Source organism: Anomaloglossus baeobatrachus, chromosome 3 (genome assembly GCF_048569485.1).
Source record: "Anomaloglossus baeobatrachus isolate aAnoBae1 chromosome 3, aAnoBae1.hap1, whole genome shotgun sequence".
Taxonomy (NCBI): Eukaryota; Metazoa; Chordata; class Amphibia; order Anura; family Aromobatidae; genus Anomaloglossus; species Anomaloglossus baeobatrachus.
The window spans coordinates 673,830,747-673,850,934 of NC_134355.1; the positions used below are offsets into that span (position 1 = coordinate 673,830,747).

Here is a 20,188-nt window from a genome sequence, read left to right on the forward strand (position 1 = left end):
GTGATTGAATTACTTTATTTCCATTGCCCTTATTATTTGGATGAGGCAGCCATGACCAATGACATAACTAGTGTTCGATGATCCCCGGTGGCAACTTTGGACCTGGGCCCCCCCATCCCATATATTAGTCAGATGTATGTATACGTTTAGTGTTCTAAATCCTAAAAAGACATATTCGAGTTGTCCTCCCCCATTATGTAGTAATGTCCCCCATCCTGTTCTAATGTACCACATCCTGGGCACCTTCCTAGTAAATATGTCCCCCATCCTAGTAAATATGTCTCCCATCCTCGTATATATGTCCATCCTGGTATATACTATCTCCCTCCTGGTATATACTGTCCCCCTCCTGGTATATACGTTCCACTCCTAGGCCCCACCTGGTATTTACGGTCTCCTTCCTGGTATAGACTATACTCACCCTCCCACGTCGCGCAGCGTCGTCCTCTATAGCCGGGCAGCAGCTTTCATTGGTGTCAATGCTATGGCAATGCATGACATCATTGTCATGTGCCCCTCAGTTATGGGGAAGCCGATGTTAGCTGCCAGCTGGCCACTGTTTGGCCGACAGCATGTATTGCAGTGCAGGGACCCGATGGGTATCAGCACTGTGATGCATTTCAGTTGGAGATGTGTAACGCCGCGCGGCCTCGGCTGCGGCCACCGAGCCGCTCGGATCCGTGCTCGTGTTCTGCGGGTGGTGACTCGAGCCTCTCACGGACCCGGGGGTCACGTCGCTCTGCAAGGGGGGTTGGCGCTACGCGCGAGGGATGCGGGTGTTTGGTTTTCGAATTATAGTTCGTGACGCCACCCACGGGTCGTGGTGATTGTGAACACCACCGCTGCGGTGAAAGTACGGGGACTCCCGGGAGCAGTGTAATGGCGCAGCTAGGTGTTGACCCCTCCGTGGGTAGGTTATGTTGGTCCCGGGGCCCGGTTGGTGAGGGCCGGGGTGCAGGGTGCAGTGTTGCGGTGCAGCGCGATGCGGTGCCTGATGGCACTGGTGTACTCACTCTGATACAAGACACTGGAGTCGCTGGTGAACCAAACGGAGTGATGAACGGGGCCCGCAGCCGGCTGCAGCTTTTCCTGTTAGGTTGGTAATGTCCGCCTTTCTCCTTCACCTATGTGTGAATCTTGACTCCTGTGCCTGAGCACTGGTAGTCTGCTCCCCGGCGTATAAGTGTCGTAGGAGCCCCGTTTGCCCGCAGACGCTGGCCCTTTGGACCTCTTGCCTTTGCCGGAGGCGATGTGCCGGCGATGGCACTTATCCGGAATGGTTGGGCTGTTGCCTTCAATCGGGACTTAGATGGGAATGAACCCCTGAGGTCCAGACAGCAATCAGTTAATTTGACTATGGTGGTGGCTTATAGCCTAGTTCGGGGTCTGAGTACTCTGCCTGGTGCTCCGGTATCCAGTTGGCTCCCCGGTTCGGTTTCCGGCAGGCCACTACCCTGCCCCGGTCCCTTACGGTTCCACCGGTCGTATTCCCGGTCTCCTGCAGGCGGCCACTACCGTCTGCCTCCTTGCCAATGGCGACTGGGCTCCAACCCAGCCACCGGAGTAGTCTTTGGCAGGCCTGACAGGTCTGCTTCAAGACACAACCTCCTTCACTGTCAGAACTCCCCTCTCAACTTCTTGAACTTGACTTCTTAGGTTCCCGCCTCCAGGCCTGTGAACTCCTCGGTGGGTGGAGCCAACCGCCTGGCTCCACACCCCCCCTGGTGTGGACATCAAACCTGGAGAGAGGTGACAAGGTTTTCTGTGTTTGACTGCTGTTGCCTAACTGGAAGGGGTGGGATGTTGTGTGTGTGACTACCTGGGACGACCTGGATTGTCCAGGGCGTCACATATGCGGCCTCGAACGTACATCCAGCTGAAGCAGGGGCCAGAGCCAGTGGGCCCCCTGCACCTCCAGGCCTGGTCGCAGATGCAATCCCTGCGACCGCTATCGTTTCAACCCTGGCCATGACTTCTTTCATCAATGCCTTCAGACTGTAGCACAATTTTTAGATTATCATTTTTACTCAACTCTAAACAAAAAGTACCCTAAAACAATTCTACCCCCATTGTCATACTCCAGTCTTATTTTCCCCCACAACTAGCACCGTACCCCTTCTACCTTGCAAGGGCCCTCTCTGTACCTCAATATAGTACTAATGCTTCAATTTTGCAAAGTCATGACCGCTTTGCAGTGCCAAGCTTGTTTGCTATACAATAATTATGTCCTTTTTGCTACCCCATACAATATGTATGTCCCTCTTTGTGCCCTTATACAATAAATGCTGTATGTCCCCTTTGCTTCCCCATACAATAATTAAGACCCCATTTGTGTCCTGTACAATAATTATGTTCTTCTTTGTTATCCTTTTAGGCTTGTATCCTCCAACTCCTTCACACACATGAACACTTGCCTTGGCCAAATTTTCTTGTGTTTTCAATTGGCAAACAAAGTATTAGGTGTTTGAAATTCATCTTCCCGATCCTTTTCGAGTTGGCGGGGTTCCCATACACATCACATGGGTGGCCAGTTCCGCTGATAACAGCTGACTTTTAATGCATATAGGAACCTTTGAATCACTGGCAAAACAGAGTGCATGGTCAAAGTGATAAGTTTTTATTGAATTCTTAACCCCTTTGCATCAGAAACAATTTCCGTTTTTGTTCTTTTTCACTTGTTTTTCCTTCTGTAGTGGCCCTGAAGCCATCAGGGAGCTACAAAGTACTGCATCCCCACCAGGATGCAGGGCCTTCCCCCAGGGACCCAGAAGACCAGTACCGGTACCAGTAAAACATTCCAGATAATCACTGTTTTTCCCCAAAACTCCCCAATGACTGGTGACAGACTAGGGTAGGACCCAGTGGATGGCGACTTAGAGGTGGAGCCAATACAGTCCACTAGACCACCAGGTGGGAGGGGTCAGACAGTGCAGCGTTAGTAAGTGATAGCGAGAGAAAGAGGAAGCACTGACAGGAGTGTAACAATGACCTGAGGGCCCAGGCGTTTGGTTGCCGGTGGAGTACGGTGGAGTACTCCCGGAACCATAGCACCAATGGGGTACAGAATCCTAGGTCAGGCAAACACTCACTCCAGGCAGACCTGATAAATTCTGCATAGAGAGAGGACCATCAAGGACCTCACTGACCTTGATGTATGGGACACAGTAGCAACGGGAGAACTGGGGAACAGGACCAGAGACTCCGACCCAACAGGGTTCACGCTACCATCATACGGACTACAGTTGAGAGACTACCAGGAGGGGACTCCCAGATGCTCCAAGCCACAGGGACCCACCAAACAAAGACAGGTGCAGGAGAAAGAAGCCACCAGGTCACTACACCAGCACTGGGACTAAGGGGACCTGCGGTTAAGACCAGCCTTCCTCGGGTGACCAGTTTACATCTCACTGTGAGTAAAGGAACCAGTTACACTGCAACCCCATGTGCGGCCTACCTTCTTTCCACGCCCATCAACATCATCTATCCTCTGGGGCCCGACCCTGCTTTGTGAGGGCCTAACATCCAGACTGCCACTAACACCAGCCCCAGTAGTGAGAACTGTGCAGCAGCGGCTCCACTAAATATCCGCAACCCGCAAGTGGCATCACGATATAAACTTTATTCTAATCTCCCCTGTAAATATACCCCTTTTTAAAAAGTGTCCCCCAGGGTCACGGAACCAGGCAACGGCCACCCAGTGACATTTCCCCGGCTAGAAACCGCCCCAGACAGAGTACTCCATAGCCCTGGGCGACCCAATTCCTAGAGTCATACCTTTTTTATATTTTTCTCTATCAACACAGCTGTGTGAAGGCATTTTCTTACTTTTGACTTTGTGGGTCAAGAGTCACGAGGCGTCACATTGAAAAGCTGTTGATTCAGCGTTTCTTTAAAGCGGTTGTCCAAGACTAGTAAACCATAATCATTTTTTATTTTAGAAACAGGTCCACTACTGACAATGGGTTATGCGTGCTATTGCAGCTCAGCCTTGTTCACTTCAATGGGCCCGAGTTGCAATACCAGACAGAATCCAAAGGGGTGGCGATGTTTCTGAAGGAAAATAGCCATGCTTTTCTAATCCTGGACAGCCCCTTTAATGATGCCGTAGAGTGACGCATTGCTCAGTGTTTATGCATCACTCACTGTTCTATTAGTGAATAGGATAGAAAATATACACCAGCGTCTAATGGTCAAAAGCATTTGATGGCCTTCCGATGCCTTATTCTCCCCTGCAGGATCAGTTCAGGTTCTTTTTATAGGTTGCCGGTTCCAATAACTCATAGGCATATGGACTGATGGAAAGATATCAATGTTGAACTGTCTATGAAATTACAACATTGTTTCCACTAATGTAAAGGAGAACAGGAGGTATCCTAGCATTTTAGATGATCATGAAGCTTTCCTTCCCTTCCTTCCTTCTTTTGCTTTTCAATTTTCTCTTTTTCTTCCATTATGCAGTCCTGCTTAATCTTTTTCCTTTCCTTTTTCCCCTGTATCAATACTTTCCTTTTATACACTCTCTTCCTTCCCCATATCTTCTCTCTTTCTCTCTTTCTTTCTCTTTTTCTTCCTTTCTTTCTCTTTTTCTTCCTTTCTTTCTTTCTTTCTCGCTCTCACTTTCTTTCTCTTTTTCTTTCTTTCTTGCTCTCACTTTTTTTCTCTTTTTCTTTCTTTCTCGCTCTCACTTTCTTTCTCTTTTTCTTTCTTTCTTTCTCGCTCTCACTTTCTTTCTCTTTTTCTTTCTTTCTTTCTTTCTCGCTCTCACTTTCTTTCTCTTTTTCTTTCTTTCTCGCTCTTACTTTCTTTCTCACTTTCTTTCTTTCTTTCTTTCTCGCTCTCACTTTCTTTCTTTCTTTCTTTCTCGCTCTCACTTTCTTTCTTTCTTTCTCGCTCTCACTTTCTTTCTTTCTTTCTCGCTCTCACTTTCTTTCTTTCTCGCTCTCACTTTCTTTCTTTCTTTCTCGCTCTCACTTTCTTTCTTTCTTTCTTTCCTCCTATATTTGAATAGTTCTGTTTTAGAGCTGCCTATTCAGATTAAGTTAACTCATCTTAGTAAGGGAGAATAGGTCTTCTAATATACTATTATTAACAGCCTTCAGCTTGATCTCTAGCCATAGTGACTTGATGGATAAATGCTGTGTAGGCAGATTGATCTTGTGCAACCTAGATAAGTCCATCAGGGTCTTCTCCACCAAGATAGGTCCTCCAGGGTCTTCTCCGTTTAGATAGGTCCACCAGGGTCTTCTCCGCCTACATAGGTCCACCAGGGTCTTCTCTACCTAGATAGGACCACCAGGTTCTTCCCCGCCTAGATAGGTCTACCAGGGTCTTCCCCACCTAGATGGGTCCACCAGGGTCTTCTCCACTGTTATCTTGATTGTATCAACACATCAAGACTTCCTCTTCCCCTTGTTCCTTCTATTCTTCCGACCATGATGTCCTTCTCCAGTGATTACTCTCTTCGTATGATGCGTCCAAAGTAGGCAAATTGTAGCTTAGTGATCCTTGCTTCGAGTGACATGTCTGGCTTGATTTGTTCCAAAATTGATTTGTTTCCTCTTCCTGCCATCCATGGTATTGATGACATTCTTTTCCACCACCACATTTCAAAGGCATTGTTTCTTCTTTTGTTTTGTTTCTTTATCCAGGCATTGCATCCATATTTGACTATAGAAAAGACCAGACTATGTATGATTCGTGTCCTCATCTAGCCATAGTTATTACAAAACAAGTGCGGTGTGCTGATGGTTTACCATGGCAGCTAATGACTTTCTGAAGGCTATCAGTCATTTCATCCCATAGTGTAATAGTTTGTTACTGGTTCAAAAAAAAAACAACCCTTCAAAAAGGAATCGTTTTAAAAATAAAACAAAAAAACAACAAAAAGTTGAATTAATCTACTTTTCCTAATTCAAAAGTTAAAAAGTTAAAAAAAAAATCTGTTTGGTATTTTCACATCTGACAATGTCCGATTTTTCAAAATATAAAGTTATTTAACTCGCATAGTAAACGACATAAAAAAAAGGCCTGAATTGCAATTTTTCTATCATACCCCACACCCACCCAAAAAATAGAATAAAAAGTAATGACAATATGCATGTACCCCAAAATAATATATATATATATATATATATATATATATATATATATATATATCTATCTCAAAAAGCCTTGGGATTCAATAAATAAAGGGAATGATTGTGAAATTGATATTAAAAATTAATATTTTTATTCAATTATTAAAAAGAATATTTATTACAACTTCATAAAAATACTAGGCAGGAGAAAGTCCCATAAATTATAGCAGCGGTTTCCCATAAGTTATAGCAGCGGTTTACCAAACAGTGAAGTACTTTATGCAATGACCACTATTCCACTATTTTATATATATATATATATATATATATATATATATATATATATATATATATCTATATATATATATATAGATATATATATATATATATATATATATATATATATATATATATCAGTTAGGTCCAGAAATATTTGGACAGTGACACAAGTTTTGTTATTTTAGCTGTTTACCAAAACATGTTTTCAGAAATACAATTATATATATAATATGGGCTGAAAGTGCACACTCCCAGCTGCAATATGAGAGTTTTCACATCCAAATCGGAGAAAGGGTTTGGGAATCATAGCTCTGTAATGCATAGCCTCCTCTTTTTCAAGGGACCAAAAGTAATTGGACAAGGGACTCTAAGGGCTGCAATTAACTCTGAAGGCATCTCCCTCGTTAACCTGTAATCAATGAAGTAGTTAAAAGGTCTGGGGTTGATTACAGGTGTGTGGTTTTGCATTTGGAAGCTGTTGCTGTGACCAGACAACATGTGGTCTAAGGAACTCTCAATTGAGGTGAAGCAGAACATCCTGAGGCTGAAAAAAAAGAAAAAATCCATCAGAGAGATAGCAGACATGCTTGGAGTAGCAAAATCAACAGTCGGGTACATTCTGAGAAAAAAGGAATTGACTGGTGAGCTTGGGAACTCAAAAAGGCCTGGGCGTCCACGGATGACAACAGTGGTGGATGATCGCCGCATACTTTCTTTGGTGAAGAAGAACCCATTCACAACATCAACTGAAGTCCAGAACACTCTCAGTGAAGTAGGTGTATCTGTCTCTAAGTCAACAGTAAAGAGAAGACTCCATGAAAGTAAATACAAAGGGTTCACATCTAGATGCAAACCATTCATCAATTCCAAAAATAGACAGGCCAGAGTTAAATTTGCTGAAAAACACCTCATGAAGCCAGCTCAGTTCTGGAAAAGTATTCTATGGACAGATGAGACAAAGATCAACCTGTACCAGAATGATGGGAAGAAAAAAGTTTGGAGAAGAAAGGGAACGGCATATGATCCAAGGCACACCACATCCTCTGTAAAACATGGTGGAGGCAACGTGATGGCATGGGCATGCATGGCTTTCAATGGCACTGGGTCACTTGTGTTTATTGATGACATAACAGCAGACAAGAGTAGCTGGATGAATTCTGAAGTGTACCGGGATATACTTTCAGCCCAGATTCAGCCAAATGCCGCAAAGTTGATCGGACGGCGCTTCATAGTACAGATGGACAATGACCCCAAGCATACAGCCAAAGGTACCCAGGAGTTCATGAGTGCAAAAAAGTGGAACATTCTGCAATGGCCAAGTCAATCACCAGATCTTAACCCAATTGAGCATGCATTTCACTTGCTCAAATCCAGACTTAAGACGGAAAGACCCACAAACAAGCAAGACCTGAAGGCTGCGGCTGTAAAGGCCTGACAAAGCATTAAGAAGGAGGAAACCCAGCGTTTGGTGATGTCCATGGGTTCCAGACTTAAGGCAGTGATTGCCTCCAAAGGATTCGCAACAAAATATTGAAAATAAAAATATTTTGTTTGGGTTTGGTTTATTTGTCCAATTACTTTTGACCTCCTAAAATGTGGAGTGTTTGTAAAGAAATGTGTACAATTCCTGCAATTTCTATCAGATATTTTTGTTCAAACCTTCAAATTAAACGTTACAATCTGCACTTGAATTCTGTTGTAGAGGTTTCATTTCAAATCCAATGTGGTGGCATGCAGAGCCCAACTCGCCAAAATTGTGTCACTGTCCAAATATTTCTGGACCTAACTGTATATATATATATATATATAAATAAATGTTATATATATATATATATATATATATATATATATATATAACATTTATTTATATATATATATATATATATATATATATTTATTTGTCATGTATAACAAAGTGCACAGTGCAAAATTAAATATTAAAGTGATATGGTATACATGAATAAAATGTGCTAATCTTATAAAGGGATTTATACCTTCTGGGTGGTCAGAAATAATCCAGGCGTGCCGCTATTCCCCAACGCGCGTTTCAGCGATCCTTTCCTCAGGGGGTGAGGAATAATGAGGTATGAGTAACTGAATAAAAATATTAAATTCCCCTTATATTTAATGGTGATTTTATACGGAATTTTTGATCATAACCCAAAATAATAGCAGTAAAAAAAAGATCACCTAATTGCTCATACAGCTTAATCAACTGGAAAAAAAATAAAAATAATTAGTTCTTATTAAATGGCAACACAAAGCAATGTGTTTAGAAGGTTCTGAGTTTTTGAAAAACAGTAAAAATATATAAAATACTGTAAATAGGTTTGGCATCAATGACATCATACTGATAATGAGAATCATGTTACCAATTTATTTTTACCGCATGATGATAGTAATAAAAATGAAATAGAAATACAAGGACAGAATTTTAATAAATATCAAAAATACCTTCAGATAAAAAATCCATTAGGATTAAATAAATAAAGGAAATGATGGTGCAAGTAGCATTAAAATTATTTTTATTCAACAATTAAAATAAATATTTCTTACAAATCTATATAAATATAAGGCAGGAAAATGTCCCATAAATTATAACAGCGGTTTCACTAGGAAAATAAGGTGCATAATGCCAAGATCACTTAAAAGGTCAATCCCTAATATATGACAAAGTGCACAGTGCAAATTGTATCCAAATCCTATGTCATATATAAATAAGGTTGTGGTATAATGATCCTATGTGATAAAATATTATTAACAATTATTTAATTTGCAAGGAAAATAATACCTTAAGTGATCTGTAAAAACTCCAAGGAACACCGCAAAGCCCCGACACGTGTTTCAGCCATCCTTTCCTCAGGGGGTGCTATGGATTTGGTCTCCGTGGAAAGAGGTTAAATAGTGAGTTTATGATTACATTTATGGCAGGATTTGTGTGGGCAATATACAGTAGGATAATGTCTTCCAAGATTATTTGTGCTTCCAACCCCTACAGTTGTACAATGGGTTTAAGAAAGTGCTGGTTCTTCTTGAGAAGATCCAGGCAATGCTTCTTTAAAAACTATGCATATCAGGTCATCTCCAAAGGACGAGGATTGTCTCTCTGTAGGTTAGTGATGGGCAGTCTGGCTCGTTTTGGTGATCCAGCTCCCTTGGCTCTGCTCACCAAAAAGAGCCAGATCTTAAGGATCCTAAATGGATCCCTACTAAATGTGTGTTCACCCCAGGCAAACACTTTTAAAGATGATGTTAATGAGGCCGAAATCCCAACACCTATATGCAATGGCCAATGAAATGGATAAGCGAGCGGGTTCTTTTTCAGTTGGGTGGTGTTTCCATGGCTGAACACCGGAATTCTACACCCAATGAGAGCCATTAAGAGAATTTAGTGGCTTTTAACTGGGGTGCCGGCTCATGCACAGCAGGGAGCCGAATCTTTGTCTTGGATCGATCGGGACCGACCCATCACTACTGATTACACAGTATGTCTTTGTCTGGCATATTAAACACAACTAAGGATAATGGCAAAACCATAGAATATGAAAGTTGGTAGAGATAAAGGATAATGGCTGTGGGGGAGGTGTCGCGGGCGGAGGAGGGGACGCCGCGCTCTCCCTCTGCTCGGGTCCGGCTGCCGCTGCGGCTGCTGCAGCCTGCTGCTGCTGCTCGGTGGCTCGAGCGATGGGCCGGATCCCGGGGACTCGAGTGGCGCTCCTCGCCCGTGAGTGAAAGGGGATTGGGATTTGGGATAGTTTATTGTCCGTGACGCCACCCACGGTTGTGGTGATTTGTTGACACCACCGCTGCTCTGTATGGGGATTCTGGGAGTGATGGTATGGAGCAGCTAGATGTTAGTCCTCCCCTCCGTGGGTAGGGGGTTGGTTGTCCCGGGGCCCAGTGATGAAGTGGGTGATGCAGGGCTTGGTGGGGTGCAGGGACGCGGGGGCAGCTCTGTGCCTTGCGGCACTGTGGTACTCACTCAGCCTGAGACGATGACACAGTTCTCGGTAAAACACACGGCTGGAAAGATGGTTCCCACGGACGGCTGCACTTGCTTTCCCCAGTAGTTGACGGTGACGGTCCCTTTTTCCTGCACCTAAGATGATGATGGTTTCGATGGGTTCCCACCGGTAACCCGCTCCCCGGCTTGGATATGGGCCGGAGGAGCCCTAGTTTGCCCGCAGGCGCTGGCCCTGAGAAACTGGTGCCCTGGCGGTGGCGGTGTCTCTCTGTAACGGTTGGACTGTTGCCTTCAATCGGGACTTGCTTGTTGGGAGACCCAGAGGTCCCCTTCACTAACGGATTTGGCAAATTCACGGCGACTCCTAGCCTTGCCGGGATCCGAAAGGCCCCTGCCACTGGTGCTGACTGCTCTTCGTATACCGCTCCGGTACCGCCGGGCCACCACCCGTCCGCGGTCCTTCCAGCAACCTCCAAGCAGTCACCCCTGCAGACAGTCACCGCCGTCTGGTGACCTTGCTGTCTCTCAGTCCGGGGCACACACCCGGACCAGCTTCAGGCTTTCTTAACTGTTCCTTTTCTGTCACTACTCTTACTGTCCTCCTTTACCACTTCCTTCTACTTCACTCCTCTAAACTCATCTCTTCACTCCTTCACTTCCCTAGCTTGACTGCTTCTCAGACTCTAGTCTGACTTCAACTGCCTGGTTCTCCCGCCTCCAGGGCTGTGAACTCTTCGGTGGGCGGAGCCAACCGCCTGGCCCACCCCCTGGTGTGGACATCAGCCCCTGGAGGAAGGCAACAAGGATTTTAGGTTAGCCTTGGTGTTCCTAACTGGGGTGTAGGGTGTGGTGGTGTTATGACCTGTGACCCCTGGCTTGGCCAGGGCGTCACAGAGGCAGTGTCACTGTGATTGTGTTGGAAGAACTATGACTTTGGTGGAGCTCTATAACTGCAATGAGGCTACTGGGCAGTAATGGGGACACTATTGCTGGGATGCTATGCTCTCTAGATTTGGAAATACTCTGGCTGTGATGGAGGCACTGTGAAAGTGATGGAGACACTCTGGCTGTGATTGGGGTCCTCTGGCTGTGATAGAAGCACTATGACTTTGATAGGGGCACTTTAGTTGTGATAGGGAGGCCCTGGCTGTCTTATTGGCTGTGATGGATGTACTGTGACTGCGATAGTGGCACTGTGGCTGTGATAGGAACTCTCAAATGGTGATAGGTGGACTGTGGCTATGATAGAGGCATTCTGGCTCTGATGGGGTAACTGTGGATGTGATTGGAATACTCTGGCTTTAATGGAGACACTGGCTGCGATGGGGGACATAGTAGCATAATGTCTGTCATGGCTGTTGTGATGGAGGCCATGTGGTTTTGGTAGAGGCATTCTGATTGGTTTGGCTGTAAGCTCTTTCCCTGTAATGGAGGTAATATGGTAATAATGAAGACCTTGTGGTTTTCAGTAAGGATAGTCTGTAATGATGGAGGCACTGTGGTTGTACAAAGAGCAATCTGGCTGTGATGGAGGAAACCTGGCTGTTACTGAGACACTGTGATTGTAAAGGGGGGACTCTGGATGTGATGGAGGCACTGTGGTTGAACGAGGGGTTCTCTGGCTGTGAAGGAGGAACCCTGGCTGTTATGCAGACACTGTGAATATAGTGGGGGTACTCTGCATGTGATAAAGACACTGGTTTTATGAGGGGCACTCTGGCTGTGATGGAAGAACCGTGGCTGTTACGGAGACACTGAATAAAATGGGGGTACTCTGCATGTGATGGAGACACTGTGGTTTAATGAAAACACTCAAGCTACTATGAGACCTACATATTATGCAGCCATTAATTTTTTTTTTTTTCTGAAAATTAGACAAGCTTTATGTCGCGGGCGGAGGAGGGGACGCCACGCTCTCCCACTGCTCGGGTCCGGCCGCCGCGGCTGCTGCGGCCTGCTGCTGCTCGGTGGCTCGAGCGATGGGCCGGATCCCGGGGACTCGAGCGGCGCTCATCGCCCGTGAGTGAAAGGGGATTGGTTGTTGGGATAGTTTAATGTCCGTGATGCCACCCACGGTTGTGGTGATTAAGTGGACACCACCGCTGCTCTGTCTGGGGAGCCCGGGAGTGATGGTATGGAGCAGCCAGTTGTTGATTTGCCCCTCCGTGGGTAGGGGGTTTGGTGGTCCCGGGGCCCAGTGATGGGGTTGGTATGGTGGACAGGCGGGTATGGGGCCTGTGGAGGTGCAGGGGCGCAGGGGCAGCGCTGTGCCGCACGGCACGGAGGTACTCACTCAGCCAGTAAACACGACACAGTTCTCGGTAAACAAACGGCTGGTTGGACGGGTCCCTCGGACGGTTACGGTGCTGATGTTCCCTGCAGTTAGCGGTGACGGTCTCTTCCCTGCACCTATGTAAAGTCTTTTTGGTAGCGATGGGTCCCCACCGGTTACCCGCTCCCCGACCTGGACATGAGCCGCAGGAGCCCCTCTCTTGCCCGCAGGCGCTGGCCCTGGGAAACTGGTGCCTTGGCGGTGGCGGTGTCTCCCCTTAACGGTCGGACTGTTGCCTTCAATCGGGACTTGGTTGTTAGGAGACAGAGGTCCCCTTCACTGACGGATTTGGCAAATTATGGCGACTCCTAGCCTTGCCGGGATCCGAAAGGCCCCTGCCCTGGTGCTGACTGTTCTTCGTATACCGCTCCGGTACCGCCGGGTCACCACCCGTCCGCGGTCCTTCCGGCAACCTCCAAGCAGTCCCCCTGAAGACTATCACCGCCGTCTGCTGACCTTGCTGTCTCAGTCCGGGGCACACACCCGGACCAACTTCAGGCTTTCTTAACTGTTCCTTTTCTGTCACTACTCTCAAGCTCCTCTACCACTTCCTTCTCAGACCCTAGTCTGACTTCAACTGCCTGGCTTTCCCGCCTCCAGGGCTGTGAACTCCTCGGTGGGCGGAGCCAACCGCCTGGCCCACCCCCTGGTGTGGACATCAGCCCCTGGAGGAAGGCAACAAGGATTTTAGGTTAGCCTTGGTGTAGCTGCCGGGAATGTGGGGTGCATGTGATGTTGTGACCTGTGACCCCTGGCTTGCCCAGGGCATCACATTTATATAATACTATCTGTAGTACCTGGCATTACCCGGGACAGTAACTAAAGGGGGCTTTACACGCTACGATATCGTTAATGTTTTGTCGTCGGGGTCAAGTTGTTAGTGACGCACATCTGGCGTCATTAACGATATCGCAGCGTGTGACACTGACCAGCGACCTTAAGCGACCTCAAAAATGGTGAAAATCGTTCACCATGGAGAGGTCGTCCCAAACTCAAAAATCGGTAAGGGTTGTTTATCCATCGCTCATGCGGCAGCACACATCGCTATGTGTGACACCGCAGGAGCGAGGAACGTCTCCTTACCTGCCGCTGGCCATAATGCGGAAGGAAGGAGGTGGGCGGGATGTTACGTCCTGCTCCTCCCCTCCGCTTTGATTGGCCGGCCGCTTAGTGACGTTACGGTGACGTCGCTGTGATGCCGAACATCCCTCCCCCTTGAAGGAGGGATTGTTCGGCAGTCACAGCGACGCCGCCGACCAGGTAAGTATGTGTGACGCTGCGTAGTGATAATGTTCGCTACGGCAGCGATCACAAACAATCGCATGCGCGACGAGGGCGGGTACTTACACGCTCGCTATCGCTACAAATTGCTAGCGATATCGCTACCGTGTAAAGCCCCCTTTAGTCTCTCTCTCCCTCTGTCCCATTTTCCCTCTCTCCCATTTTCCCTCTCTCCCACTCTTTCTCTCCCACTCTGCCTCTCTCCCACTCTCTTCTCTCCCACTCTCTTCTCTCCCACTCTTTCTCTCCCACTCTTTCTCTCCCACTCTCTTCTCTCCCACTCTCTTCTGTCTCCCACACTCCCAATCTACCTCTTTCCCACCCTCTGACTCTCCCTCTCTTCTACACTCCCACTCCCCCTCTCACCACTGAAATCGTATTAACCGACCCATAGGCTGTCTTGTACTGTCACGATGAGTTGACTTATTTGTCACATTATTTTATAATATGCGCATAGACTCCTCAACATTAAAATTACAACAAAAAAAATATATAGCTGTGGAATTATGGAAATCACATGATGGAGATGTTACTGAACTGCATATGATTGAAAATATGGAAACAAAAGATCTCGAGTTATTCAGTCTGGAGTATGACCTTAATGCCCTTGGGCAAATCATCAAGATCCTCTGCTGGCAGCTCCTGTGTAATCACTGACCAGTGACGTCCCATATCTGCACATGGCTCTCATACTCCATACAGAATAAATCAAGATGTTTTTAAAATTTTGTTTCCATATATTTATCATTTGCAGATCAGTGACGTCTCCATCCGATGATTTCCATCATTCCACAACTTTCCTTTTTTGTGTTTTAATGACTATTAGTGTTAAATATAAGGCCATATGCTTTATAACTGGTATGTGCCTCGCTACATCCGATTCAGTGTACCAAGCATAAGCATGGGCTTATTGTATGGCTGTCACCTTCCTCTGCATACTAATACCATCCTGACTCGTGATAATCCTCTGTAAGCCTCATATTCCCGTGTCATGACCTGCAAGAACAGCAGAGGTATTATTACATCAGTGGGGTATGATGCTGCAGAACAATGTGCTATGTCTCCTACTGTATAAAGAGGATTTCCATCATATTTTGGCTGAAATACCCCTTTAAAGAGGAGATTGAGAAACAAAATCAGCACACGTGGAGGACCAAAAAACGACTTGGTCTTGAGGTGCTGTAGAGCTGGTGTGACACTGCAGTGGAGATCTGATAAATGGGACTTAAGGAAACATAGTGTTTCTTTCCGCAGCATCCTCTTATAGGTTTTACCTGCACAGTGGCCTTTCAGCCACACACTGTGTAGGGAACAGCAATCAGCTCAGCGCTAAAGTAGCACCGCATTCAGTTTATTTTCAGGATCAATGGAGTCCTATGCAAGGCATTATGCTGTGACTTTGCAAGTGAGAATACTCCTTCAATGTTGACAAAATCAATTTTGTTCTGAAACAGTGAGCATGCAAAGCTCTATTGATAGGTAGTTGGTGAATTTGCATGATGTAAGGAATATGACATATCAATACATGCCAGTCAACTACCAACTATACATGTTTCTACACATCCTGACCTGTATCCAGCAGTCACCAAGACAGGATAGAAATCCAATACCAAAATCTTGGTACAAATGGTAGGTGACAAAATTAATCAAAGAAAGGAAGATGCCCTGACCAGAGCAGAACCTCTAGTGACAAAAGTAATTCAGCTAGGGAAGTGGGCAGGCGATTGCTAGTTTCAGAAAGGCTTCAAAGGGGACCTTAGACAGCCCAGCTCCAGGGTAAAAGTTACAAAATTGGGGTGTGTGTAGCTCCCACAAATATGGCAGCCATATATTCGGCCTCAGGACAGCAGGACGCACGTCACACATATTTTGCCTTGATTGTGGGACATGCGAGTCAACCCATAATTAATAACCAGCTCATGGAAGACAATATACCCATCATGATTCCTAGCTATGGATAGATAAAATCATAATAGGAAACATGATGGCAATATCTTCCGTGTGGATGCTCAGAGGCGGAGATATGAGGAAAACGTTCATAATTTTCTGGAACGTGAAGGAACATCTCATGTCCAACCCTGTCTTAGGTCACCAGCTTGGAGTTATGTAGGAGGTAAATGGGTTATTAAAAACCAAAGCGGACATTTTAGAGGTGGTTCTTCTCAGAGAGGTCACGTCTAGTAAACATGTGGAGATTCCCAAGAAAACCAGTGGTTCCACAGAGCCTCGCCTGTGCCGAGCAGCCAAGGAAAAAGGTAGCTTATTCATATCTACATCTGCTTGCACCTATATCTTACTTGTAACTGCATTTCTGACCAAATTCTTTGTAAATTTTTCATGTATATATCGTTTTATCTAGTGTGCCATTACGTCGATTAAATATATAATTTACTCCTGGGTTGCTCTTTTATCTTGATCCACAAATCCCATGTCCATGCGCTCGGTTTAGTTTTATATGCTACCTGGGCTGGTTTCTGGCCCAATATAATCCTGCTGATTGACCAGGCCTATGTCTAATGAAGAACTAGTGGCAGACTACTGGGCCAGCCGAGCCCTGTTTTACTGGGCCTAGTGAAATGGGTCTGTCAGCCTGTCAGGGTTGTGGGGGAGTGGAGTGTCGCACCATAGGTTGCGCGGCCTACTCTGTCTTCCGTCCCTTGCTTCCCTGTTCCCGCCTGGACAGGGGGTGTCAGTGTAACACTGCGCCAAGCGGACCTTACATACCCCTTGGGGGGTGCGGAATGTCACGTGTTGGCGGAAGTGACGAGGCCGTATTGCGTTCCTCTGACGTATTAGAGACTTCGGGATGGGGATGCGAGGTGCAGTTTTGTCATTGATCGACAAACAGAAGAGGGGTGTCCGCGTTACACCCCCCGGCTGTTTGTGACACATGATATTTAGTGCAACTGAAAATTTATCACAGGAAATGTAATCTGAACAAGGGACTGGTTTTCTGAAAGTGGGGGTCTTGGAGAGGTTTTACTGTGTACTCCTGTGTCAATTTATTTAAAAACACCTGTAGAAAATAAAGCATACCTGTCGCTTCACAGAAAGCATAGTCTTGTTTGCTTCCTCCTTCACATCAAGGTAAAACGATTTTGAAGTCTAATACAGTGCCTACAAGTAGTATTCAACCCCCTGCAGATTTAGCAGGTTTGATAAGATGCAAATAAGTTAGAGCCTGCAAACTTCAAACAATAGCAGGATTTATTAACAGATGCATAAATCTTACAAACCAACAAGTTATGTTGCTCAGTTAAATTTTAATACATTTTCAACATAAAAGTGTGGGTCAATTATTATTCAACCCCTAGGTTTAATATTTTGTGGAATAACCCTTGTTTGCAATTACAGCTAATAATCGTCTTTTATAAGACCTGATCAAGCCGGCACAGGTCTCTGGAGTTATCTTGGCCCACTCCTCCATGCAGATCTTCTCCAAGTTATCTAGGTTCTTTGGGTGTCTCATGTGGACTTTAATCTTGAGCTCCTTCCACAAGTTTTCAATTGGGTTAAGGTCAGGAGACTGACTAGGCCACTGCAACACCTTGATTTTTTTCCCTCTTGAACCAGGTCTTGGTTTTCTTGGCTGTGTGCTTTGGGTCGTTGTCTTGTTGGAAGATGAAATGATGACCCATCTTAAGATCCTTGATGGAGGAGCGGAGGTTCTTGGCCAAAATCTCCAGGTAGGCCGTGCTATCTATCTTCCCATGGATGCGGACCAGATGGCCAGGCCCCTTGGTTGAGAAACAGCCCCACAGCATGATGCTGCCACCACCATGCTTGACTGTAGGGATGGTATTCTTGGGGTCGTATGCAGTGCCATCCAGTCTCCAAACGTCACGTGTGTGGTTGGCACCAAAGATCTCGATCTTGGTCTCATCAGACCAGAGAACCTTGAACCAGTCTGTCTCATAGTCCTCCAAGTGATCATGAGCAAACTGTAGACGAACCTTGACATGACGCTTTGAAAGTAAAGGTACCTTACGGGCTCGTCTGGAACGGAGACCATTGTGGTGGAGTACGTTACTTATAGTATTGACTGAAACCAATGTCCCCACTGCCATGAGATCTTCCCGGAGCTCCTTCCTTGTTGTCCTTGGGTTAGCCTTGACTCTTCGGACAAGCCTGGCCTCGGCACGGGTGGAAACTTTCAAAGGCTGTCCAAGCCGTGGAAGGCTAACAGTAGTTCCAGGTAGGCCCAACTCCTTGGATAGGGTTTTGTACCCCTTGCCAGCCTTGTGACCCTCCACGATCTTGTCTCTGATGGCCTTGGAATGCTCCTTTGTCTGTCCCATGTTGACCAAGTATGAGTGCTGTTCACAAGTTTGGGGAGGGTCTTAATTAGTCAGAAAAGGCTGGTAAAAGAGATAATTAATCCAAACATGTGAAGCTCATTGTTCTTTGTGCCTGAAATACTTCTTAATACTTTAGGGGAACCAAACAGAATTATTGTGGTTTGAGGGGTTGAATAATAAATGACCCTCTGAATAAACTTTTCACAATTTAAAAAAAAAAAATAAAAAAAAAATAACATTCTTTTTTGCTGCATTTCACACTTCCAGGCTGATCTACAGTCCAAATGTCACAATGCCAAGTTAATTCCGAATGTGTAAACCTGCTAAATCTGCAGGGGGTTGAATACTACTTGTAGGCACTGTATGTCCGGGAACTGTTGTGATTCCTATACTCTATAAATTGCCATCCACTCCTTTAAATTGGGCGGTTCTTCTTCATTTGGCATTCTGTAAGCTCTATAAATATAGGTTTATTTCTCTTACTTCTCATCATGCATTGTTTCTCTGATTGCTCAATAGTTTGCCTGCCCTGACCTGAAAGCCTGTTTCTCTATTTATACCTGTACGCATATTAAGGCCACCTTCACACGTCCGTGAAAAACCACGCACGTTTTTCACGGACGTCTCAGAGGTGCGTTTTACCCTCCGTGACCCGTGTTTATCGGCTACGTGTGTTCTCCGTGATAACACACGGAGAACGGGAACTTTCTACTCACCTGTCCCTGGCGTCGCTGTCCGTGGTGCTGATCTTTGGTCTCCGGTCCTACCGACTCCCCGATGCTGCTGCTTCCGGCCGCATTGAAGTGAATATTCAATGAGCATAATGAGCGGCGGTCGGCAGCAAGTGACAGCAGCGGCAGAGACTGCAGGGCTGGAGAAGGTGAGTAATGTTTTGGTTTTTTTCTCTCACAGACAGATGTCTTCTCTCCGGCGCGTGTCACACGGAACACATCCGTGTGGTCCGTGTGTGTTACATGTGACATGTTTGCGTTCTGTGTGACACCCGTGATGCCGGAGAGAAAATGGACATGTCGGCGTGAGAAACACACGGACACACGTAAGTACGGAACGGACACACGGTCCGTGCACAAATACTTACGTGTGTCCAAAACCATAGAAATACATAGGTCTACGTGAGTATGTGTCTCTGGTACGTGAGAAAACTGCCAAACACGTACCGGAGTCACGTGCGTGTGAAGGGGGCCTAAGAGAAAGGAGAACAAAAGCAAAGGGACATTATCCTGCCCCCACATCCGCTAAAAAGAAAACACCCCCACTTCCTGTAGAGAAACAACGGCTTACTCACATTTCCAATAAAAACACAATGACCCACTTTCCTATAGAGAGACACTAACTCACTCCCACTTCCTGTAGAGAGCCAATGACCCACTCTCACTTCCTGTAGATAGATAATGACATGCTTCCACTTCCTGTACAGAGACAACAATCCACTCTAACTTCCTGTAGAGAGATAATAACTTGCATCACCTTCCTATAACCACAACCTCCCCACTTCTTGTAAAGACAAAAGATGTACTCCTAGTAGAGAGACAACGATCATCCATTACTTCCTCTATAGACAGAGACCCACCATCACTACCTGAAGAGAGAGAAATACCCACCCTCACTTCCTGTAGAGAGCCAAAGACCCACTATCACTTCCTGCAGAAACAAGATCTGTCACCACTTCGTGTAAAGTGACAAAACCCCACTCTCATTACCTGAAGAGAGACAAAGATCCACACTTCCTGTATACAGACAAACACCCACCTGCACTTCCTTTAGATAGATAAAAACTCATCCTCTCTTCCCGTAGAAAGATAAAAGCCCATCCTCACATCCTGTAGAGGGATAATTACCCACCATCACTTCCTGTAGAGACAAAAAAGTCATCTTCACATCCTGTAGAGAGACAAAGACCCACCCCCACTTCCTGTAGAGAGATAAAAGCCCATCC

The 20,188-nt window shown here is 45.9% G+C and overlaps 1 long non-coding RNA gene across 1 annotated transcript in view; it reads right to left on the bottom strand.

Annotated features, from left to right (window-relative positions):
- LOC142295753 (uncharacterized) overlaps positions 1-20,188 on the bottom strand; it is a 311,869-nt gene that overhangs the window by 63,717 nt on the left and 227,964 nt on the right. The gene's annotated exons all lie outside the window — the stretch shown is intronic.